At 32.2% G+C, this 21,011-nt stretch overlaps 1 protein-coding gene across 6 annotated transcripts in view; it reads right to left on the bottom strand.

The window, feature by feature from the left end:
• Nucleotides 1–19,419, bottom strand: part of Dg (Dystroglycan) — an 84,517-nt gene extending 65,098 nt beyond the window's left edge. For 3 of the 6 annotated variants that reach the window (XM_085197458.1, XM_085197464.1, XM_085197461.1), the window contains exon 1: nt 19,233–19,417. The gene's annotated coding sequence lies outside the window, so the exon portion shown is untranslated. Of the gene's footprint in view, nt 1–19,232 lie in introns of all 6 variants that reach the window. The other 3 variants (XM_085197463.1, XM_085197460.1, XM_085197462.1) reach the window with 3 other exon arrangements.
• Nucleotides 19,420–21,011: the final 1,592 nt, after the last annotated feature.

Here is a 21,011-nt window from a genome sequence, read left to right as displayed (position 1 = left end):
GGTGAACAATTAGAATAAACATTGATTTTAAGATTGACCTTCTATTATATAATATTTTACTTTAAAACATGGGGCAGACCGCACATTTCATCGTCTATTCTCATAGTCAAACGGAACCGGAATAAAATATTTCAAACGCTGGCAACCCCAGTTTGCGGCAGGAATTTTCCAGGCAACCCTGTTTTATAGTGTTCAGAAAAAAATAAGCTTTAATTTGATATATAATTCATTAAAAAAACACATGAGTGCAAATTATTAACATTTAGTGACATCTTTAAACCAGGCAACCCTAGACTTGCGGCAGACTGAGAGCTGGCAACCCTTAATTTTCCAATTCCTTATGCGATTATCTTTCAAATGATGTGCGATTCATATAAAAAACGTATTGGTGCAATTATCTCCAAAAACGAGTTACGAAAAAATGAAATTAAAGGTGATTGCGGCAGGATTCTTCCAGGCAACCCAGGTGTAATCTGTTCTACTAATCATGTATTATTCATTAATATAGGTTTAATTAAGAAAACTCGTTTATGCAGGATTCAACGGCCGGATCCCAGGGTAAAAGTCAAAATTCAAAAGGAACTACGCACGAGGGGCACTCTGGGTATTATTTACCTTCTTTTTGCATTAACTTGAGTGCTGCTAGGTTCAAGCTTAAAGCGTTCAGTGAGGAGTTGTGATTATGAATTATGCTGATGGCTTAGGCTTTAAACAATTTAATATCCATAAAAATTGTGAAAGCTGAGCCGTTTAAATTATTAATATTTTAATTTCTCCGTTCTGGTAACAAGGTAAAGCAGAGAGAGTATAGTGTACCCTAATAAACAAGTTAAGGTAAAATCTCAATAAGTATTAATCCTTTTGGTAATGTGAATGTGAATATATTAAAACTAAAACCGACAGATATATTGACATGTACATAGGTTGCAGAAGCTCTACAAAGCCGAGCTAATTGTCTCAACATAAGGGGTAATTATTTGTAACAAAAAAGGCATTCTTATGTCTGCGAAAATTTAAATATAACTATCGTATGTGTACTTACTACAAATTTTATTATTTAAATACAAAAATAATATTAATATAAAATGTAATTTTTTAGCTTCACGTTTAAACCCGCACATAACAGAGTAGGCTGAGGGAACCTGAGAAACTGATGTTAAGTGGAGGAATAGTAATAAGTGGATTTGCCCTTTTAACAGGGCGAAACGGAAATATTTCCTCCAAGTGGAAATCGAACCCACAACCTCTCGCGTTTACACTTTTACAGTAGCACGCTCATGCCCGTACGCCACGAGTGGCGTTTATGTAAATATTTTAAGTATTTTTTCTTGTTTCTAACATAGTTCATAAAGTCAAACATACAAACTTTGACATTAACAATATTAGTACAAATGTTATCATTTAACAATTAAGATTAAACTTGAATATTTAATAGTTCATACATTATGTCTATTTTAATTTATCTAATATCTTAATGTTATTTCAACATCAATCTTATTTATTGTATTAGGAATAATTATTTATGACTAATACAAACAAACATAATTAATGTTTGTTTTTTATACATTATGTTTAATAGAATTATTCTACTTCTTTCTCCGTATTGAAGTTTTCGCTTAAAATATTTGTTTACACATATCTGTTTGCCATAAAATATTTTACCTATTCAAAATGTCTGTCGGTCAGTTTGTCTGTGTACTTGCCATATCTAATCAGCTTTACAAACAAACCAACGACCATTAAAATTAATTACTAAATTATGAATCATAATACCATCGAAGGCAGAGGGAACCTATTGTTAAAACACTCCGATCCCCATTTTCCGACGTCGCGCTATGATAAGTACTTAATATTTATAAAAAATCTATTAACCATATAGAATTATTTAAATTGCAAAATTAAAGAATCGCTAGTATATTCCACAGTAATTTATAACGTGCCTTTAATTACAATTACCTAGCGGATATAGATACCTATGCCTCAACGAGTAATGTTGGTTCTAATTACACTAGCAGGGCTGTTTTGGAATTTGAGACGCTGTTGCCAAGTTTATGGTAAGGTAAACATGTGTTCACGAGTTCCTATGTAAAATATTAGTATAACGTTATTTTATAGCGTCATACTGTTTCTCGCACACATCAGGGTAGGCAGGGGGAACCTAGTGTTAAAACACTCAGTTCAACTTTCCGACGAATTTTCGAGACAATCTACATTGAGTGGCAGAACTCATACCACACTTTGCCTTTTAATTCTGCAATGTTCTGAAAAGGGATACAAAAGTGTTTTAATACTAGGTTCCCAGGTTTCCTCTGCCTACCCTGCTATATGCAACGTAAAAAATACTATATAAGGGAACGATAAATGTATTTGGTGTATCTATAGGTACACATATAAACCTTATTAATAAGAGTGATAATAGAATTCATAAAATGAAAGTAATAAAATGGAAATGGTACACTTAAGTAGAAAGAGAAAGGTCAGTATGTTCCTGTTGTTATTATATTTTATTTTATTTAAGTCATGTATCACCTTAAAACAAATTTCAAAAATATATATATTTTTTAATTTTTTTTAGGCGTGTCCTTCCACATTACTTCCCTAATATCACCTAGAATAGAATAAAGAAGCCATGATGGAAATTAGTTAATTAAATATAAAGAAAAGAAAATAGCTCTTAAAACATATTGTATATTCTAGATTTAGACTTAGTATCAGATTAAGATTGTCACTTGTCAATTAGATTAAACGTATTATGGCATTTATTATTTTAACTGTTCAGCTCGCTCTGGTAAACATAAAGAGCAGTGTTCTAGTTACCGCCATGTTGTATTCGAGAACAATCCACAGAGATGTTGTTATTTGTAATAATAATAAATATTAATATAAATGTATACATTTAAGAATAATTAGAAAATATAAAAAAAAATAATAATAATATATTTAGCTTAGCTTCCCTATTTTCCGCCGATATATGGAAGATTTTTTTGGGGAACTCAAACTTGACGGTTTGCCACGACACTAGAACGAAGAAATTAAAATATTAAATATTTAATTTCATCGACTGGAAATCGAACTCACAATGCCTCTGTTATGTGTCTCTCTCTTTCTCTCTGTCTCTTGTATCTTACACACATGCGTCACGACTTGCATCATATTTTTTTAATATTTTACTTACATATTATTAATTATCGAGGTCGGGCTAAACAAATAGTAAAACTATTCAATTCACAATTACAAACTCCTACGAATAAATATAAAAGTAAATATATCGCTTTAGGCTGTTGTTTTATTTGCACGCAAAGATTACTTAAAACAAGGCTTTTACTAAATTTCACCCGTTTTGTAGCGATTAGATGATTATCTTGAAAGTAAGTAGGTCATCCACACAATGCTTACTGTTTGAAAACGCGATTGGGAACATCTTTGGGAAGTAGAGCTGTTCAGCTGAAGTGACTTCTTTCATGATGTTACTTTGAAAATTTCATTAAATAATAGTTTAATAAAATGTTTTGCAATTTTTAAAAATTAATGAACATAAAATTAATATGTAAATAGTAATAGCTTTTATCTGTGGCTTTGCTTACATAGTTAAGTAGAATTATATAGTACATCAATTCTCGAAATAATGAGGATATATTTTTTAAATTTCTAAAAATCTTGTAAAAATAATTAGTCATAGTTCTTACAATTACTTTGTATGACTTCATTCTCATACAAACAGGAAAATGTGGATAGGTAAACAGTGTTATACGCTTTCCTGATTTTCTCTTTAATACTTTATTATATTAAAACCGGCACTCATTTTGATTATAAATATTTATACAAAATAAAAATATTTTTTTTAATTTCACGCTGTATCCCGCATATACCAAGGTAGGTAGAGAGAACCAGTAAACCTAATGTCAAGTTACCTGAGTTTCTTACCTGCCTCGTTACCTCGAGGAAATGGAGATATAAAATAATAAATTAACTCGAGTGGGAATCGAATCAACAACCTGTTGCGTTTACTACCGCACGCTTTTGCCCCTGCGCCACGACTGGCCTCGACTACCTAAATATATGAATACATAAAGCTTTAAATGTCATGTCCATATATGTAATTACACCAACGTTTTCTTTAGATGTTTAACTAAACTAAGTTTTATTTACAATACACTAGCATGTCTTATGAACGACTTTGACATGTAAATTATGGGTTTACAATATAGTTAGAACTTACAAGTAAACGTAACGTTTTCCATTGAATAATTTTCACTTTGAGGCCAGTCGTGCCAACAAGCAGCACACACAAGTCGTGGGTTCGATTCTCACTCGAAGAAATGAAATATTCGTTATTTTTATTTTCTCACTCGAGGCAAACGGCAGAGTTTAGTTCCACCACTCAACACATAATACCTCTATAATACGGCGAAAATTATGAATCGGAGTGTATTACCTACACAACTAAACACATAACTAAATAAAATACAATTAATTGATATAGCTGATATTGATGAAAAATATTACATTTATGATTTATTAATGATATTTAGGTTGTAATGTATACTCCTATAGCAGCACATATATAATAAAAAAATACTGTTTACTTTTTGCTATGAATAGAAGTTTATTGATAATATAAGATGACACAAAAAACCATCTTTAGTAGATATATTTTTATTTATATTCTTTATTGCACAAAAAAGATTCAAAAAAATGTACAATAGGCGGGCTTAACGCTAACAAGCATTTTCTACCAGCCAACCTGTCATGTGGGAGAACAAAAGGTGTAGGCGTGCAAAAAAAAAAAGAATTAAAAATAAAATATCAATTTTGAAAATACATACAGATATATATAATAAATACAATATAATATATACAAACTAATAAAATATTATATATATATACACAAATATATATATATATATATATATATATATATATATATATATATATACATATATATTTTATATGTATATATACATATTTATTTTATACACTATATAAAAAAAAAAATAGCTACATATATACAACAAACCATTATATACATTTAAATGAATAATAGTAATTTATAAATAAATAAAAAAATTATATAATTACATGTTATCTATTCTGTTATCGGCAATTTTTTTTATTCTGGTCGACGCCGTCATCGATGATTCACCGTTGCGTGTGGTCTGGCAAGGTTTGTTTACCTAAGCTCATCTCACAAGAACCAGAGTATTTATTAGGAAACAAATGTTTGAATAATGATACTTAGCTGATAAGGTCCAAAAATTTTTCAAAGAAATCTTATTAAAAAGAAAAATAGTTCACGGTGTATCCCGCACACAGCAGGTTAGGCAGAGGGAACTTACTGTTAAGACACTCCGTTCCCCATTTTACACGGAATTTTGAAAGCATTCCGTGTTATATGGAGGAACTTATTACTTAATGCTGCGCTTTGCCCCAGAGCGAAGAAATGAAAATATTAAATATTTCATTTCCTCGAGTAGGAGTCGAACCCAAAACCTGTAGCATTTCACAGTCATACTTTCTGGCCCTGCGCCACGAATGGCTGTAGGCCACATGTTATAAATTAATCTAAACAATTAATAAAAGCTTTATTTTAGTTATTTACAGGAATATGATGAAAAAAAACCTAAAGAATAAACATAACATCATATACTCAATGATTCAGAGTAATACCTAACATTACACAAATGTAGACCTAGCTGACTAATTTATATGATAGCATACCTAATATTTAAATGAAATTACATTTGCAACAGACAGACAAACAATGGCCTTTGATAAATATAACCGCAAATATATAACATTAATAAAATCTTTTTTCATGCCGTTACAACCAGCTGCTGCAATCCCTTGCAAAACAATACAAATAAAACGAAACGACCAGAGTCGAGACAATGTCAAACACATGTGCACAAGGAATAAGCGAGGCCAGTCGTGGTATAGGGGCATAATGGTGTGATTGTGAACGAGACAGATTGTGAGTTCGATTCCTAGTCGAGGATTAAATTTTTCAATTTCTTACTGTATCCCGCACAAAGCAAGGCAACTTAGTGCTAAGACACTCCGTTTGTTATTTTTCGTCGAATTATGAAGGCTTTTCACTCTACACGCAAAGCCTCGAAAATTCTGCGAAAAGTGGGGAACTGAGTGTTCCCCACATGACTTAAGGTTCCCTCTACCTACCCCCCTATATGCGACTTACTTTTAAGTTTTTAATCATATAACAACGATTTAATATAATATTGAATAAACATACTTATAAATTAGGAATTTCTCAAAGTTACGACATAAAATTCCTCCCAATAGCTCATTTTTGCACGCAACTTCCTGTGTTTTCTATCACCGAGAAACGCTTTACAGGAAAGTTTCAATGAACGTTTGTGAACTAAGTACCTACTTAAGATTAAAGTTGGGATATTATAAATGAAACGATATCGTGCCGCAATTGGATCATATCTTTATGATACATCCACACTCCAAACACTCCAGGGTTATAGTCATGGACGTATATAGAGATATTTTCAGGGGTGGGGGGGGGGACAATTTTTTTTTTTTGGGGTGGACATGGACCAAATCCACCTCCCTCTCTTCCTATGCTTATAGTTATTGCATAAAATCACAAATATATTACCTGATTACCTTTTAGTTCTGGTAAGATATTTGAGAAACCAACACATCTTACCACAATGTACCCCAAATTCTTTGAGGTCTATGTTACAAAGTAAATAGCCAACGTTCTGCGTGAAACGAGGCAACGGTGTAAAGTTTGAGAATTAGTAAATTTATATTAGTAGAAGAGGCCAGTTGTGGCGCAGGGGGCAAGCGTGCGACTGTAACCGCGGTTGTGGATTCGATTCCCACTTAAGGATTTGAAATATTTATTATTTTCATTTTCTTGCTCGGGAGACAAAACACTCCGTTAGGTTAAGTTCAGGGTGTCCCTCAGTGTTTTAACACTAGCTTTTCGGGCTCCTTCTATCTACCCTGGTATGCTTAAGATTCAGCTATATTAATAGAAAAAATATACGTAGGCTTTTACGTCTACAATTAAAAGACGTTAGTAAACCCCCACTAAGGAGGGATCTTTCGCAATACGATCCCTAATCGGATGCCAAGGGTTAAAGAGTGATAAGCGGGCTAAGCAAGGCTTCGTACACGCAGACAATGTAAACAGTCGGCGGGACGGATTAAGCCGTATAGTATACTACTAGATATTAGCAGGTCTTATTTTGTACTTCGAATTTTAGTATCGAGAACCTGAATGTTTTAAGGATTTTCTAAATAAATGCCTATGGCTTCGAAATTACTGTCTTTTGTACTATTTAGTAATTGAATATTAACTCATAAGGCAGTTTTGTTTACTTTTATTTTAAAATAGTCTGAAAGTATACTTTTTTATTTAATTACTAATTCTAGTCGTGACGCAGGGGGCCAGATTCCCATTCGAAGGAATGAATCATTTTGTTTTAAAGCGCTGCGTTAAGTTCCACCTTTCAACACGGATTGCCTCCAGAATTCGGTGGAGCGGAGTGTCTTAACACTAGGTTCTCTCTGCCTACTCTCAGTGCGGTATACGGCACGACGCTGAAAATATAATACCTCCAAGGTATACTAAAGTTGATGCAATGCATGCAAGAAATTGAAAACATATAGGTAATTTATTTACAGGTAAATAATTATTTACTATAAAACATAATATAACTTTTACTGTAAGTATAATCTACACTTAAATCTTTCATAGAACTCGATTAAAAAGCCTCAACCGGAAAAATAAGTTAAAAATTTACAATTAAATAAAAGAAAACTCAGGAAAAACAGTTCCAAGACAATCGAATTAAATGAAACAAAGCAAGTAATAATTCAAAGAGACTCGTTTTAGATGATTAAATTTCAAAGCTCAAAACCATAATTATTTTAACGAAAGCGTTAATTGTAAAATGTAGATAGCAGATGTAGTTAGAGGCTGACAAAGTATCTTCATCTTGAAATACGAGTTTAGAGACAGCCAGTGACGTTTTTACAATCTTGTGAATTAAATGTGATTTAAGATAGCAAAGCAATTGGAATTTAATGATTTTAACGGTTAATAATAATAAAACTAAACAATCTAAATATTTGGACCTAGCCCATGAGATTACCGCCATGTGGGATGTCAATGCGACTATCATTGTGCCGATATTGGTTTCGGTTAAGGGTTTAATAGCGAAAAGCCTCGACCAACACCTTAAGAGGCTATCGCTTAGCTGTTGGATCAAGAACCGGATACAGAAGGCAGTATTACTTGAGACGGCACGTATTGTGCGGAGGTTCCTCTCTCTGGAGCCCTAGCCACCGATGGCTTGGACCCTTGTTCCGCCCTCATAAATTATTTTCATATCCTGACTCTGGTATCGAGACTGAGCGCGGCGTTGTCTTCCATTTAACACGCAATGTCTCGAAAATTGTATATTGTTGATTTGAACCTGAACAAGATTTCAATATTCCAGCAAAATTGCATTTTATAATATAATAAGATCAATTAAAGGAAATTAACAGTTTAACAAATCATTAACTATACTATAGATATTGAAACTAGAAAGTTTTATCAATATTAACACTGCATTTGTTAGAAACAACAAGTTTTACTGGCACTGGAAGAAATCTGGTCCACGTAGGCGGTGTATGTGGGCTGACTTGAAGTTAGAAAGGTTTAGAATTACAAATATACTTAAGAAATCGCTTGAAGTCGTATTGAACTTAAGATTTACTTACAATAAGTTTTAAATATAGTATAATTTAATTTTAAATGTACACGTGTATCTTATCTTATATGCTCAAAATTTAAATCTATAAATATAAAATAAAAAATCTAAATAGGTACTGTATTCGTTAATTATATTTTTTAATTACATTATATTACTATTCTATAAGTTTTTTAAGGCCCGTTTTTGGGGCACAAAGTGTGATTGTAAATGTGATAGGTTCGATTCCCATTCCAGCAAAAGAAGTAATTAATATTTTCATTTCTTCGCTCTGGTGTCAAGACAAAGCGAGGCGTTGAGATCCGTTACTCAACACACAATGCCTCCAGAATTCACTGGAAAATGGGGAACTGAGTATCAACACTAACATTAGGTTCCCTCTGTGTGCGATACAGCACGAAGCTAAAAAAACATTATCTAATTTACTTCATAATTCTTTAAATATATCCTAAAGAACAAAACTAATGATAATTACTTTTAATAATTAGCTACACGCTATATGTCGCCCAAAACAGGGTAGGCAGAAGAAACCTAGTGTTATGACACTCCGTTGCCCAATAAATATTTCATCTCCTCGAGTGGGGATCGAACCCACTACCAGTCGATTGTACAGTCACACTTGGTCCCCCTACGGCACAACTAGCTTTTAATAATAAAACTAGATTTTTAATAATTAATAAAGTAAGTAAATATTCTATATCTCTGTTACAATGACGATTTTTCTACAATGATAAACATAACATTACGTTACAATGCTTGCACGTAATCTTAAGAGTTTATTGAACTGTGCTCCGAGTCTGAGATATCATTCGACGTGCTATACATATATTAATATTATTTGTCTAGTATTATAACATAATTACATTGATTTACATAATTTCTATTTTTATGTTAGTAAATATGTACAGTATAATATCTCGTAATGTAATAATTTTTGGTAGAAACTTGCAAATTTGATTTCTTTTTCAGGTTCACTCTATTATCAGGGCAGGCAGATGATACCTAGTGTTAAGAACCGTTCCTCACTTTCCGCCGAATTTTCGAGGCATTACGTGTTAAGAAGAAGAAGAAGATTGCGTGTTAATTGGCGGAACTCTACACCGGGCTTTTGCCTTGGTACCAGAGCGAAGAAATGAAAATTTAAATAAATAATAGCCCATCCCTTAAACTAGGCTTAAATTTCCCGCAGAAATTAAAACAATAAACATAAAATAAAATTAACATAACAACTAATAACATTAAACTAAAAATAAACATTTTCATATGGAAATTGGTTATTTGGAAATACCTAGTAAAAGTTTTATGATAGAACCATCCAGTAGGCACCTCCACTCCAGTATATTAATGGGTGTGGATTCTAACCGCTGACGTGTTCATAGTTTATATTGGCCTTAATTTCGAATGGATCGGTGGACCACACTCTGTCCTGAATTAATCATTTTATTACCCGAACTGATTAAGCTGATGTTTGACTGCGAGCGGTGCTAGAGCGAAAAGATGAAAATGTATCGTGAACGTACTTTACTATTAGGTCAAATGAACAAGAACTGCTGAGGCCAGTCAGTTAGTAAGCTATTGTGGGTTTGATTCTCACTTGGGGAAATGCAAGATTTAACATTTTTATTTCCTCGCTTTGGTAATGAGTGAAGTTGGAGTGTTGGAGAGAGAGTTGGAGTGTCCTAACACTAGGTTCCCAGGTTCCTACTCTACTATGTGATACAGGTGAAGCTAAAAAAATAAATAGTCTTAGACTACTTAATCTTTACATTACAGAAAACACTGACATTAACATGAGAAGTGACATTAAGCAATTAAGTTATTATAAAATAATTACACTTTGCAAAAAAAAATTAATCTAACATAAAAAAAACTTAAAAGACATACTCGAATCGGTTTGCTAAATTATTAAAAAGCTATTAAGTCACACCTGAACTTCTGTATAAAAATATATTAATATTTATAACTAATCAATTCGACTTGGTAATTTTTCATTGACCAAGTTTTATGCAAGTTTCAGAAGAGAAACTGTTTAGCATTCCATAGATTCACCGGTTTTTGAGGAGCTCAGAGCAGTGTCTGGAAGTATAGGCGTAAGGTGCTCCTTTGAAATAGGATTAAGCTCGCCTGTCATCCGAGGTCCTCTCTTTTCCTAACCAATTTACTAATATAAGTAGTTAACTAAGATAAAAGGAAGGTAATTATATGTGTTCACTTATCTTTTTTTAATTTAGTTCCATCTTTTATAATTTTATTGTTATTATGTTCAAAAAATGTACCTATTCACATAGCTTACAATATCTTCGTAGTGAACAGATCACTTTAAGTTGGGAGGTGGTATTGGCCACGAATCTATTGTAGTAAGTGGAGCGAGTGCTGGCTCGTAATTGTTTCGAGTAAACGGGATTGTAAAATTATTTATGAGCTATTGAGGCCGTCGCGGCGCAGCGGCACAAGGGTGTGACTGTAACGCGACGGTTGTGGGTTCGATCCCCACTCGTGGAAGTGAAATATTTATTTACGTTTATATTTCCATTTCGTCGCTCTGGTGTCAAGTTAAAGCGCGGCGTTGCGTTCAGCAGAGTGTCTTATCACCAGGTTCCCTCTGCCTACCCTGCTGTGTGCATTGCATGTGCCCTAAGAAAAGATAAGGTGCCACTGGCTACAATCCACCACAAAGACATTTCCTTTCTGTGAAGAAATAAAGATATAGACAACATATTAAAAGACATATGAATCACAAAACTAACGGATTTCAAAATACAAAATCTAAACTGGGATATTATTAAATCTTATATAGCATAAGTTTTTTTTGTAGTCAGGCTTTGACAGGAAGTGGACAAATGTAACTGTATATTTCCCCCCCATTAGTGACGTAATATCGGATGGGCTCGGACGTGTTTGGTAGATATAATTTTCATTTAAATATAATTTCTATGCCATCGATGCAACGTTATTGCAATTCTTATACAGTCATGGTACTTTTTGGGATTTCGCATGGTTCAAAATAGACTAATAATAGCCATAGGAATCGGTTGTATGCGTGATTCCACTCAGTGGAATAAATTATTTTTATTTTCCCGCTCAGGTGCGAGTAACGCCATTAACGGCGTAGAATTTCGCCAGTCGACAAGCCATGTTTGGAATTCGGCCGAAAAGCGGAGAACTTTCTGTCTCGACACGTTCTCCCTTCTCTGTTATGCGTCATAAAGCATGAAGCTAAAAAAAACAAATAAATATTGCCTTTTCTAGAAGAACGCCAGAAAGAATATAAAACAATAAAAATAAAATAAAAACAGCTACTATTGAATTATGGATTTCGCGCTATCATTGCATTTTGTGTTGCTTAGCAAACATAACTTTTTTTTTGTAAATATGAAATATTTACAAAGAATTTTAATTTTTTTATGAATTGCATATTGCACTAATTAATGTATTTACATTTTTCCTATACGAAACATTTATTATTGACGTATAAAAAAAGCCTTAAAGGCAGGTTTAGCCTTTTCGTCTATCTACGACAGCTAAATTGGTCTTGCAGCTTGCTTGTTTGAACTAAAAATAAACAAAGTGTCAGATAGTTACTTCTTTATTTTTAATGTTAATTGGAAGCTACTAAAATTTATTCATCTTTACTATATTTACAATAATGTGCGAAAGTATCTATAGGTATATGTATCTAAATATATGCATATAATACATATTATATTTTCAAAAGCTAACTAATAAAATATTTTATTATTAGGCAGTAGGGTAGGCAATGGGAGCTTAGTGTTAAAACACTCCGCCATCCCCTTTTTGCTGAATTCTGAAGGCATTGCGTGTAGAGTGGCAGACCTCAACCCAGCGCTTTGCCTCGACACCAGAGCAAAGAAATGAAAATTAAATATTTAATTTCCATGAGTGAGAATCAAACCCACAATCTGTCACGTTTACGACTGGCCTTTATTACTCAGTTCAAACTATATATTAAACGATATTAATTGAGGAAATAATTATACAAATTAAATACATATTGCATACAATCTAACACAACTATGTCTACTGGCGCCAAAGGTTATATAAAAGAATATAGAAAATTATAAATAAAAATATGATGAATTATGAATTAGAGAATTAACATTGAACACGCGTACAGCCATGCGTGACGTGAATAAGTTGACAAGTAAAGAGATACTAAGACAGTACGATTACTGTTTTTATTAAATATTTATTAGTTTACCTATATAAAAAAAAGAGAATTATGTATAGAAACGAGTGCAGGGAGAAACAACATTTCATATAATTATTATTATTTATAGACATTGTGGTGTTTTTTAAGCTTTAGTTTGTACTAGTTGGGTTGGGTTCAGTGCTTAAGACTTGTATTTGTCTAGATCAGGGTTTCTTAAACTATGGGTCGCGAGCCCAAAAGGGGTCGCGTAGCAAAATTCTGGGGTCGCGAGAGATTTTAATGTCAAATATTTATATACAGGGTGTCCCAGGAGTCAACGATAAAACGAAACCAGGTGATAGACCAAGTCGTGACAGTTATGAGAAAAATATAAAAAAAATCTTTTTCATGTATTTTTCATATTATATTGATTTTAAAAAATATCGGAAAAACCGACACCCTGTGATGGTTTTTTAAGTCCCAGGAGTACAAATATCACTCTTTCTTCATTTTTTTTTCTGTAATGTAATCATGAGTAACCCTTCTGTGAATTACAATTTAAGATTGAAACATACCTGCATCAGTTTTCAATAAAATATCGTGTTTTTTCCAAACATTAAATTCAAAATATTTACTACACTCAACTTTAACCGACTGTACTGTAAAAAAAATGTACTATTTTGTTTTTGCAAGTAACTTTAAAAGTTGGCGCATTTAATCTGGATTCCGAAATGGTACGACACTTGCTGGATTACTTCTTTGTTGAAGAGAGAAAAATCCAAATACACGATAATCGGGATGACGTTCAGCGTTTTGATATCTTTTCCGATACATTCTAGCTGCAGCATTTGCGTTACATAACCACTCTCCATGAATGAAATGCATACTGGCAATGTGTCAAAGACCGAGTATATGGCCTGCGAGAGCCCGAATCGAGCACTATCCTTATAAGTCCTGGACCAGCCCCTAAATTGGAAAAGTTTAGGTACCTTGGATCCGTCATGCACGAGTCTGGAGGCATCGATCACGATCTCCTTGGCCGAATAAGAGTTTGGACGGTATCCTGTGATCACAGACTACACCAGTAACCTCCCGCCACTTAGCCCAGGCAACGCTTATCCGACTTAGGGGCTGGCCCAGGACTTATAAGGATAGTGCTCGAGTCCGGGCTCTCGCAGGCCATATACTCAGTCTTTGACACATTGCCAATATGCATTTCATTCATGGAGAATAACCATTCTCCATGAATGTAACGCAAATGCTGCAGCTAGAATGTATCGGAAAAGATACCAAAACGCTGAACGTCATCCCGATTATCGTGTATTTCGATTTTTCTCTCTTCAACAAAGAAGTAATCCAGCAAGTATCGTACCATTTCGGAATCCAGATTAAATGCGCCATCTTTTAAAGTTACTTGCAAAAACAGTGTAGTACATTTTTTTTATAGTACAGTCGGTTAAAGTTGGGTGTACTAAATATTTTGAATTTAATGTTTGGCAAAAACACGATATTTTATTGAAAACTGATGCAAGTATGTTTCAATCTTAAACTGTAATTCATAGAAGGGTTACTAATGATTACATTACAGAAAAAAAAATGAAGAAAGTGTAATATTTGTAGTCCTGGGACTTGAAAAACCATCACAGGTGTCGGTTTTTCCGATATTTTTAAAATCAATATAATATGAAAAATACACGACAAAGATTTTTTTTTATATTTTTCTCATAACTGTCATGACTTGGTCTATCACCTGGTTTCGTTTTATCGTTGACTCCTGGGACATCCTGTATAATAAATAAAATTTTATAATTTTTTTGCAATTTTTAATTTTAGATTTTTGTATGTTTCAAAACGAATTCTAAAATTATATATTTTCACATGTATATGTATATTGTTACCTAATAAATAAATCATCAAAAAATATTAATTTATTTTTCTTTTATATTTGTATGGGGGGTCGTTAAGAAACTCGCAATCATAAATGGGGTCGTGAATGACAAAAGTTTAAGAAGCCCTGGTCTAGATAGAAAGAAGCACAAGGAGTAAGCCATTTTTTAAAGTCTTGTATATTGTCATCTTAGGGATTCATTTATATCAAAAATATAATTTGATTGTTTGAAATAAGTTCCATATTTTTTTAGGGGGATTTTAACCTGCGCCTATTGGAAACCGTCCAAGTACTGACTACTAAACCATACGTTTTTATCTAGCTACGTCGAAATCCTTGAACTCTGAATTTATTTTAATATAATGCAAGAAAAATGTATATTTACATACAGTGCATAATGCTAGAGTAAATAATAATTACCTATTCGATGAAAGAACATTTACATACATAGATTGGCCGAGGCCGAATGCCACAAGAGTGGACGAATAAACGCGACGATTGTAGGTTCGATTCCCAGTTGGGAAATTAATTGTTATTATTTATATCGTTAGAAATGATGAACATAGAGAATATATAAGGACGACTCTGTAAATAAAAGGTTGCCTGTAAGAGATCACTTACAGTGATAAGGCCGCCCTTGCGCTATGTTTAAATACTATAATTCTCATGTATCTTTATGTATCTTTGTGCAATAAAGTATTTTTGATTTGATTTGACTCTAATTACTGGCTGGCACTTTTTAAGGCTGTCAACGGCGACCGAAACAAGAGAATCGCTAATGTCACTCTGCCTGATGAATTCTATAGAATCGGATATTGTTATTAGTTTGCTAGTTAATTTTAGTTGTTTAATAATTATTTGATGACTTGTTTTAATTCATTACCTTTCCTATTTTATTTAATATTTCCAATAGTTTCTTAGAATATAGTTATTTCCATTTCACAATGGTGATAAATCCGCAAGATAAAGTTAGTAGGTATATTATATAAGCTTGGTTACGTATACTTAATATAAACTATAAACTCTAATAAAATATGAATAAAAATCGCTATATGAATTTAATAATATTCCTATAAATTTTTAGATTTAGTCCAAATATTTTGCTCTTTGCATACAATGCAATTTGCATATTAATAATAACATTTGACACGTTCCGACCTCGCGTTATTATGCAGTATAGCAACAGACGGATCTCTGAATCATCGAATAAGTATAGAAATACTAAACTTACTTTAGTTAACGGCACATGACTTAAGCGCTGGTAGTTTTATTTTTTATTTTTTTATAATAAAAATTACTTTGCATTCAATCGTACTAATATTAAGTTTGTTTGTTCTACTTTCACGTCAAAACTACTGAATCGATTATCGTGAAACTTTGTACATATATTTTAAAAATATATATTATTCTTTGGCTATAATATATAAATAAGTTTAGGCAAGCGAAGCCGCGTTAGATTTTCTAGTAGAATAAGGATTTTTGTGCGCTTGTAAAGAAATGTCTGTAAAGGTGCGAAATCTGGTAAATGATGTAATTATAAATAATGATGGAACACATCATTACCAAACCACTGTCTTGATAATTGTAATGAATCAATACAGATAAAAAATTGTCATTAAAGACTTACTCACCTACATTTTTCAATTAAGAAACAAGGAAAAACATTATAAAAATCCAAATATTATATTAATAATCAGGTTATACATTTTTTAAAAATATTTTATAACAAAAGGCTTGACCGACTACATTCTAATAATAATATATATGGGATTGAAACTAAAAAAAATAAAAACAAATATTTTTTTAGATATAGACAGTATAAAAATTGCTCACAAATCCACTAGCTGCATCGGCGTACTAACGAGGCGTTAACTCTAAGTCTAATATACTGAACTCGTAACGCTTACCTCATAATGTAAACAGCTCAAATATACAAGTCAAAGATTACGAATTCAAAGATATTATTTCATACATAATATAATATTTTCATACAGCTGAGGTTATAAAATATTTCGAGGTGAGAATTTTGTCAGTAAATGTGACAATTATTCAAAAAAATATAATTTGTATAAAAAAGCTAATTGCATTGCAATCAAATTTTGTTTGTTTAAAACTTTTTTGTTGACGCTGCATTCCGCGCATGTATAGAGAACCTAGTGTCTAGACACTCCATTCTTCTTTAGACCGTCCTGTTCCCCATTTTCCACAGGCTCTAGAAGAGCTTCGCATGTTAAATGGTGAAACTCAACGCCGCACTTTGCCTCGTTACCGCTCGTGCTAGCGTGTACAGTACAGACATTTTATTATCCAAAAAAAATATAAGCTTTGGTACAGACATTTCATTTTACAGTGTCTCTATTCAGCCTCTTAAAACTTAGCACAAGCATATATTTAATGGAACAGTCAGAGGAAGGTCGTTTCAAATATCTCTTACATATACAGTACATGTCCTCAGCTAAAGCGCTCGAGGGATGGAGAAAAACTAGAATACTATGCGTTATAGTCTCGACATAACTCTTTCGCTTCTCGCCAAGTCGTCATTATTTTGAAGCACGCACATTGGAGACCTTTTTATACGTGTTTCCCCTTTTCCTCCTTTGCCGGTTTTCAATTGTGAAATAGCTTTAAGGGTTAATATTTGTATACGTATATAGCGTCGATTATAAGTAAATAGCTGTATTGATTATTTATGGAGTATAAAAAAATCAAATCTTATAATTATCAACTTAAGCTTAATTTATATTCAATTATAGGACAGTAGAAACAAAAGAAGACAATATTGTGGCGGAACTCAACTCTCACACACTGCTACAAACACAACAACCCTCGACCTCGACACCAGAGTCAAGGAATGAAAATATTAAACATTTCTCGACAGGAAATTGAATCCACAAACACTACCTGTCAAGGTTACAGTCACAAGCTTGTACCATGACTGTCCTCAATAATTGCATTACTCATCAGTGTAATAAAACATTAAAAAGTTACTTTAACACCGTCTATTAACTATTACCAAAACTTTCATTTCCCACAAACCCTTCATGCAAATGAAAGTAAGTAGGTTATTAATTTAGCTAATTCAATCTCAAGTAGCACAAGATGCAGATGAATGGGATCAGTTATAAAAGCTTAAATTAAAATGCGGCTGTAATTGAAACCATTTTTGTTGAACGGTCCCACAGTTCTTATGTGGCCTAGATATTTCATGCTAGTAAAATGAGACTTAAATATCTTTCATTTTAAACATCTAAAGTGATAGTTATTAGCAGTTTATTTCTTTGTTCATTAGATAATTTAGAATTTGAAGTTTTAAATTGAATTTAGCGTCTGTAAGATGAATGGTTGGTACTTGGTTTTTACTTTCTTTTATTAGAAAATATTAGTTTATGTTATGAATGTAATGTTAATAAATTTGGTAAATAATATAATCTATTTGAAATATATATCAAGGGTTTGTTACTATTAGTCACTGTTTTAAGTAAGAAGTTTTTGCCATTAAAATGAGTTTGTAAAATATTTAAAATATAACTGGTTGAAGATAATAAAAAAAAATAAGAAAAAATTAAACTTTTTTTAGCTGTATTTTTAATATTTAGCTGATTAGTTAGAAACAATGGAGCTCCAAATGGTATGGCCCCTGCATACTTCTTTAGTTATCACTTCTTTATACATGCCCGCTGGAGGAATTATGCTATTTATCATTGCAGTATTATAGACATTTAAATTAATGATTAAATAATAGCAAACTGAGGTCTTTCCACACCTTATAAGTGGCTCTTTGATTTTATAATGAAATAATAAATAATTAAACATCAAGTATGATCAAGTATACACTCCTGCAGTCCATAAATTCAGTGCAGGTGAGGAGCTTAGACCAATGCTACTTGTGTTTAAATGTGTATATAAATGTGTGGTAAATTAAATAATATGTTGTACTATATATATGAAACAAAGTAATATATTTAGTGCCTAAGAATGATTTCATACTATTTTTTTTAAAGGTTTTTTTAAATTAAATTATTTTGTTAAACTAGATTATAAGTTAAGATATTCATTTATATGATATGAGTACATCATAATATTATTATTATACACATTACTTAGGTAATTTTTATTAAAATATATTCATATGTACAAATAACATATACATTTAAAGAAGTCAAAAATAATTTTAACAAAAAAACATTAATTATATTCATGCAGGCAAATATTTTTTGTTTTTTTTTTACAGTATCTGTTAAAAATAATGATTTATCACGTGAGAAATCAAACTATGTTATTAAGAAAACTGTCTATTACAAAATATATTAAAGATGAAAGAAGTCAACTCTTTCGTTTACTGTAAGGTAATATTAGAACGTTCAACTCCTGGCAATTGGGGCATAGTATTCCATTCATGTTTGGCCTTACGGTCAACTTAATCCTATGTTAAACATATAGTAAAACAAACTTTACATACCTCTTCGTTAGTTTCTTACGCGAACTAAAAGTAAAATAAAAGAAATGGATTTAGTTTAAACAAAACACAACACAAAAAGTATCGCACAGACAGACACACACCACATTAGACTACTATAGCCCGGCCGATTTGCAAGTTTAGTTCCCGGAACGCAGTACACCCAGCCAATCGGCATTGACAATCCGGGTATAGGGTTGTGTTCATTCAGGTCATTCGCTCATCACCACAGATTATCAAAAATACATGGGAGACGCCCATGTTGAATATTTTATTAATAATGGCAACATTGTTATGAAATTGTAATGCGGTAGCGACATCTACTGAATAATTAAATTAAGAGTGTTTTATCTTATTTGTTAATAGATGGCGTTGTTAAATGTGTTTCTATTGACATCTAGTGTTGAAAAATTTTGGAATTAATTTTTATTTTTCACAAGATTGCGCTTGATAAGAGTAGCCATTATGTAACTGCTATTCAACAACAGATGTCGTTACCTGTCCTTAAAAGTATTAAATAATTTTATACATTGCTAGCACGGCTTCGTCCGTTTCGTTTTTATTTTAAATTGTTAAAAAAATATATTTTGGTCACGCACTAGCAACATTTTTTTTTAACGTGAATAATTATTTTATTTTTAAAATCACAAATCTTTATGTGATTATTTTTAAACTAAAAACAACGTTTAATATATTATACGAACTAAAAACTAATATTGATACTTACACAATGTAATAAAATACACATTTATAAAACAATACATAAATTTGAAAGGCCAAAGTGGTATAGAGCACAACCGTGTAACTGTACCGCGACAGTTTTGCATTCAATTCCACTCGGGAGATTTAATTATTATTTATTAACATTTTTCTTTCATCGCTCTAGTACGAAGACAAAAGCTGCAGAAGAAAAGAGAAAAGTTGACATCGGAACGGAGTATCTCAACACTAAGTTCCCTCTACTTACTCTGCTATAAGCGAAATACAACTTAAAACCAAAAAAAAAACAAAAAAACATTAATTTAAAAAATAAACAAAAACAATATTATATACAACATAGCATTCACTGAATAGATATTTCGAAGCACATGTCGCCATTCCCACTGCCGCCTAACGAGTTGTCACACAGTTGACAGCAGACGAGGATATCTATCTGTTGCTCTCATCAGTGACGGCGAGTCATTATTTTTATTATCTTATATCAGATTTACATCTCGACAGTCCCCTGTGCACGTCAAATGTTATTATATTTATATAATTTTGTATAATGATGTCAGAATAAATTAATAAATAAAGTTTTTATTTTAATTTCCTTGCTCTAGTAACAAAGCGAAGTGCGGCGTTGTGTTCCGCCACTGGACACGCAATACCTCTAGAATTCGGCGGAAAGTGGAAAACGAAAGTGTCTTAACGGGAACAAAGTGCTCTATTAGGTTCCCTCTGCATATCCTGCTAAGTGCGGGAGACAGCGTAAAATGAAAAAAATCTTTGTTTCAACAACAATATTAAATTGTAACTTTACATGTTCATTTCAATTTTATTTCTATTTGGGATATTTTTTATTTCTAATATATCTGTGGTAATTGTATAATTTCATACAAAAAAGTATTATTAGGTAATTATTTTTATTAATTCACATCGATTTATATATAGCAAAAAGAAATAAGCTTACAAACTGTATTCGAATCCGTATAACATTTAAAGAACAAACGATATTTTAGTCTTAGCAAAGTTGGCACTTGCGAATACCTAATTTACATTGACACAAAGGCCTGGTGTCAC

Source organism: Heliconius melpomene, chromosome 14 (genome assembly GCF_056956725.1).
Source record: "Heliconius melpomene rosina isolate 202511_hmr_F chromosome 14, ASM5695672v1, whole genome shotgun sequence".
Lineage (NCBI taxonomy): Eukaryota > Metazoa > Arthropoda > Insecta > Lepidoptera > Nymphalidae > Heliconius > Heliconius melpomene.
The sequence above is the reverse complement of the archived record's forward strand: the minus strand, read 5'-3'. Positions and strand labels throughout refer to the sequence as shown.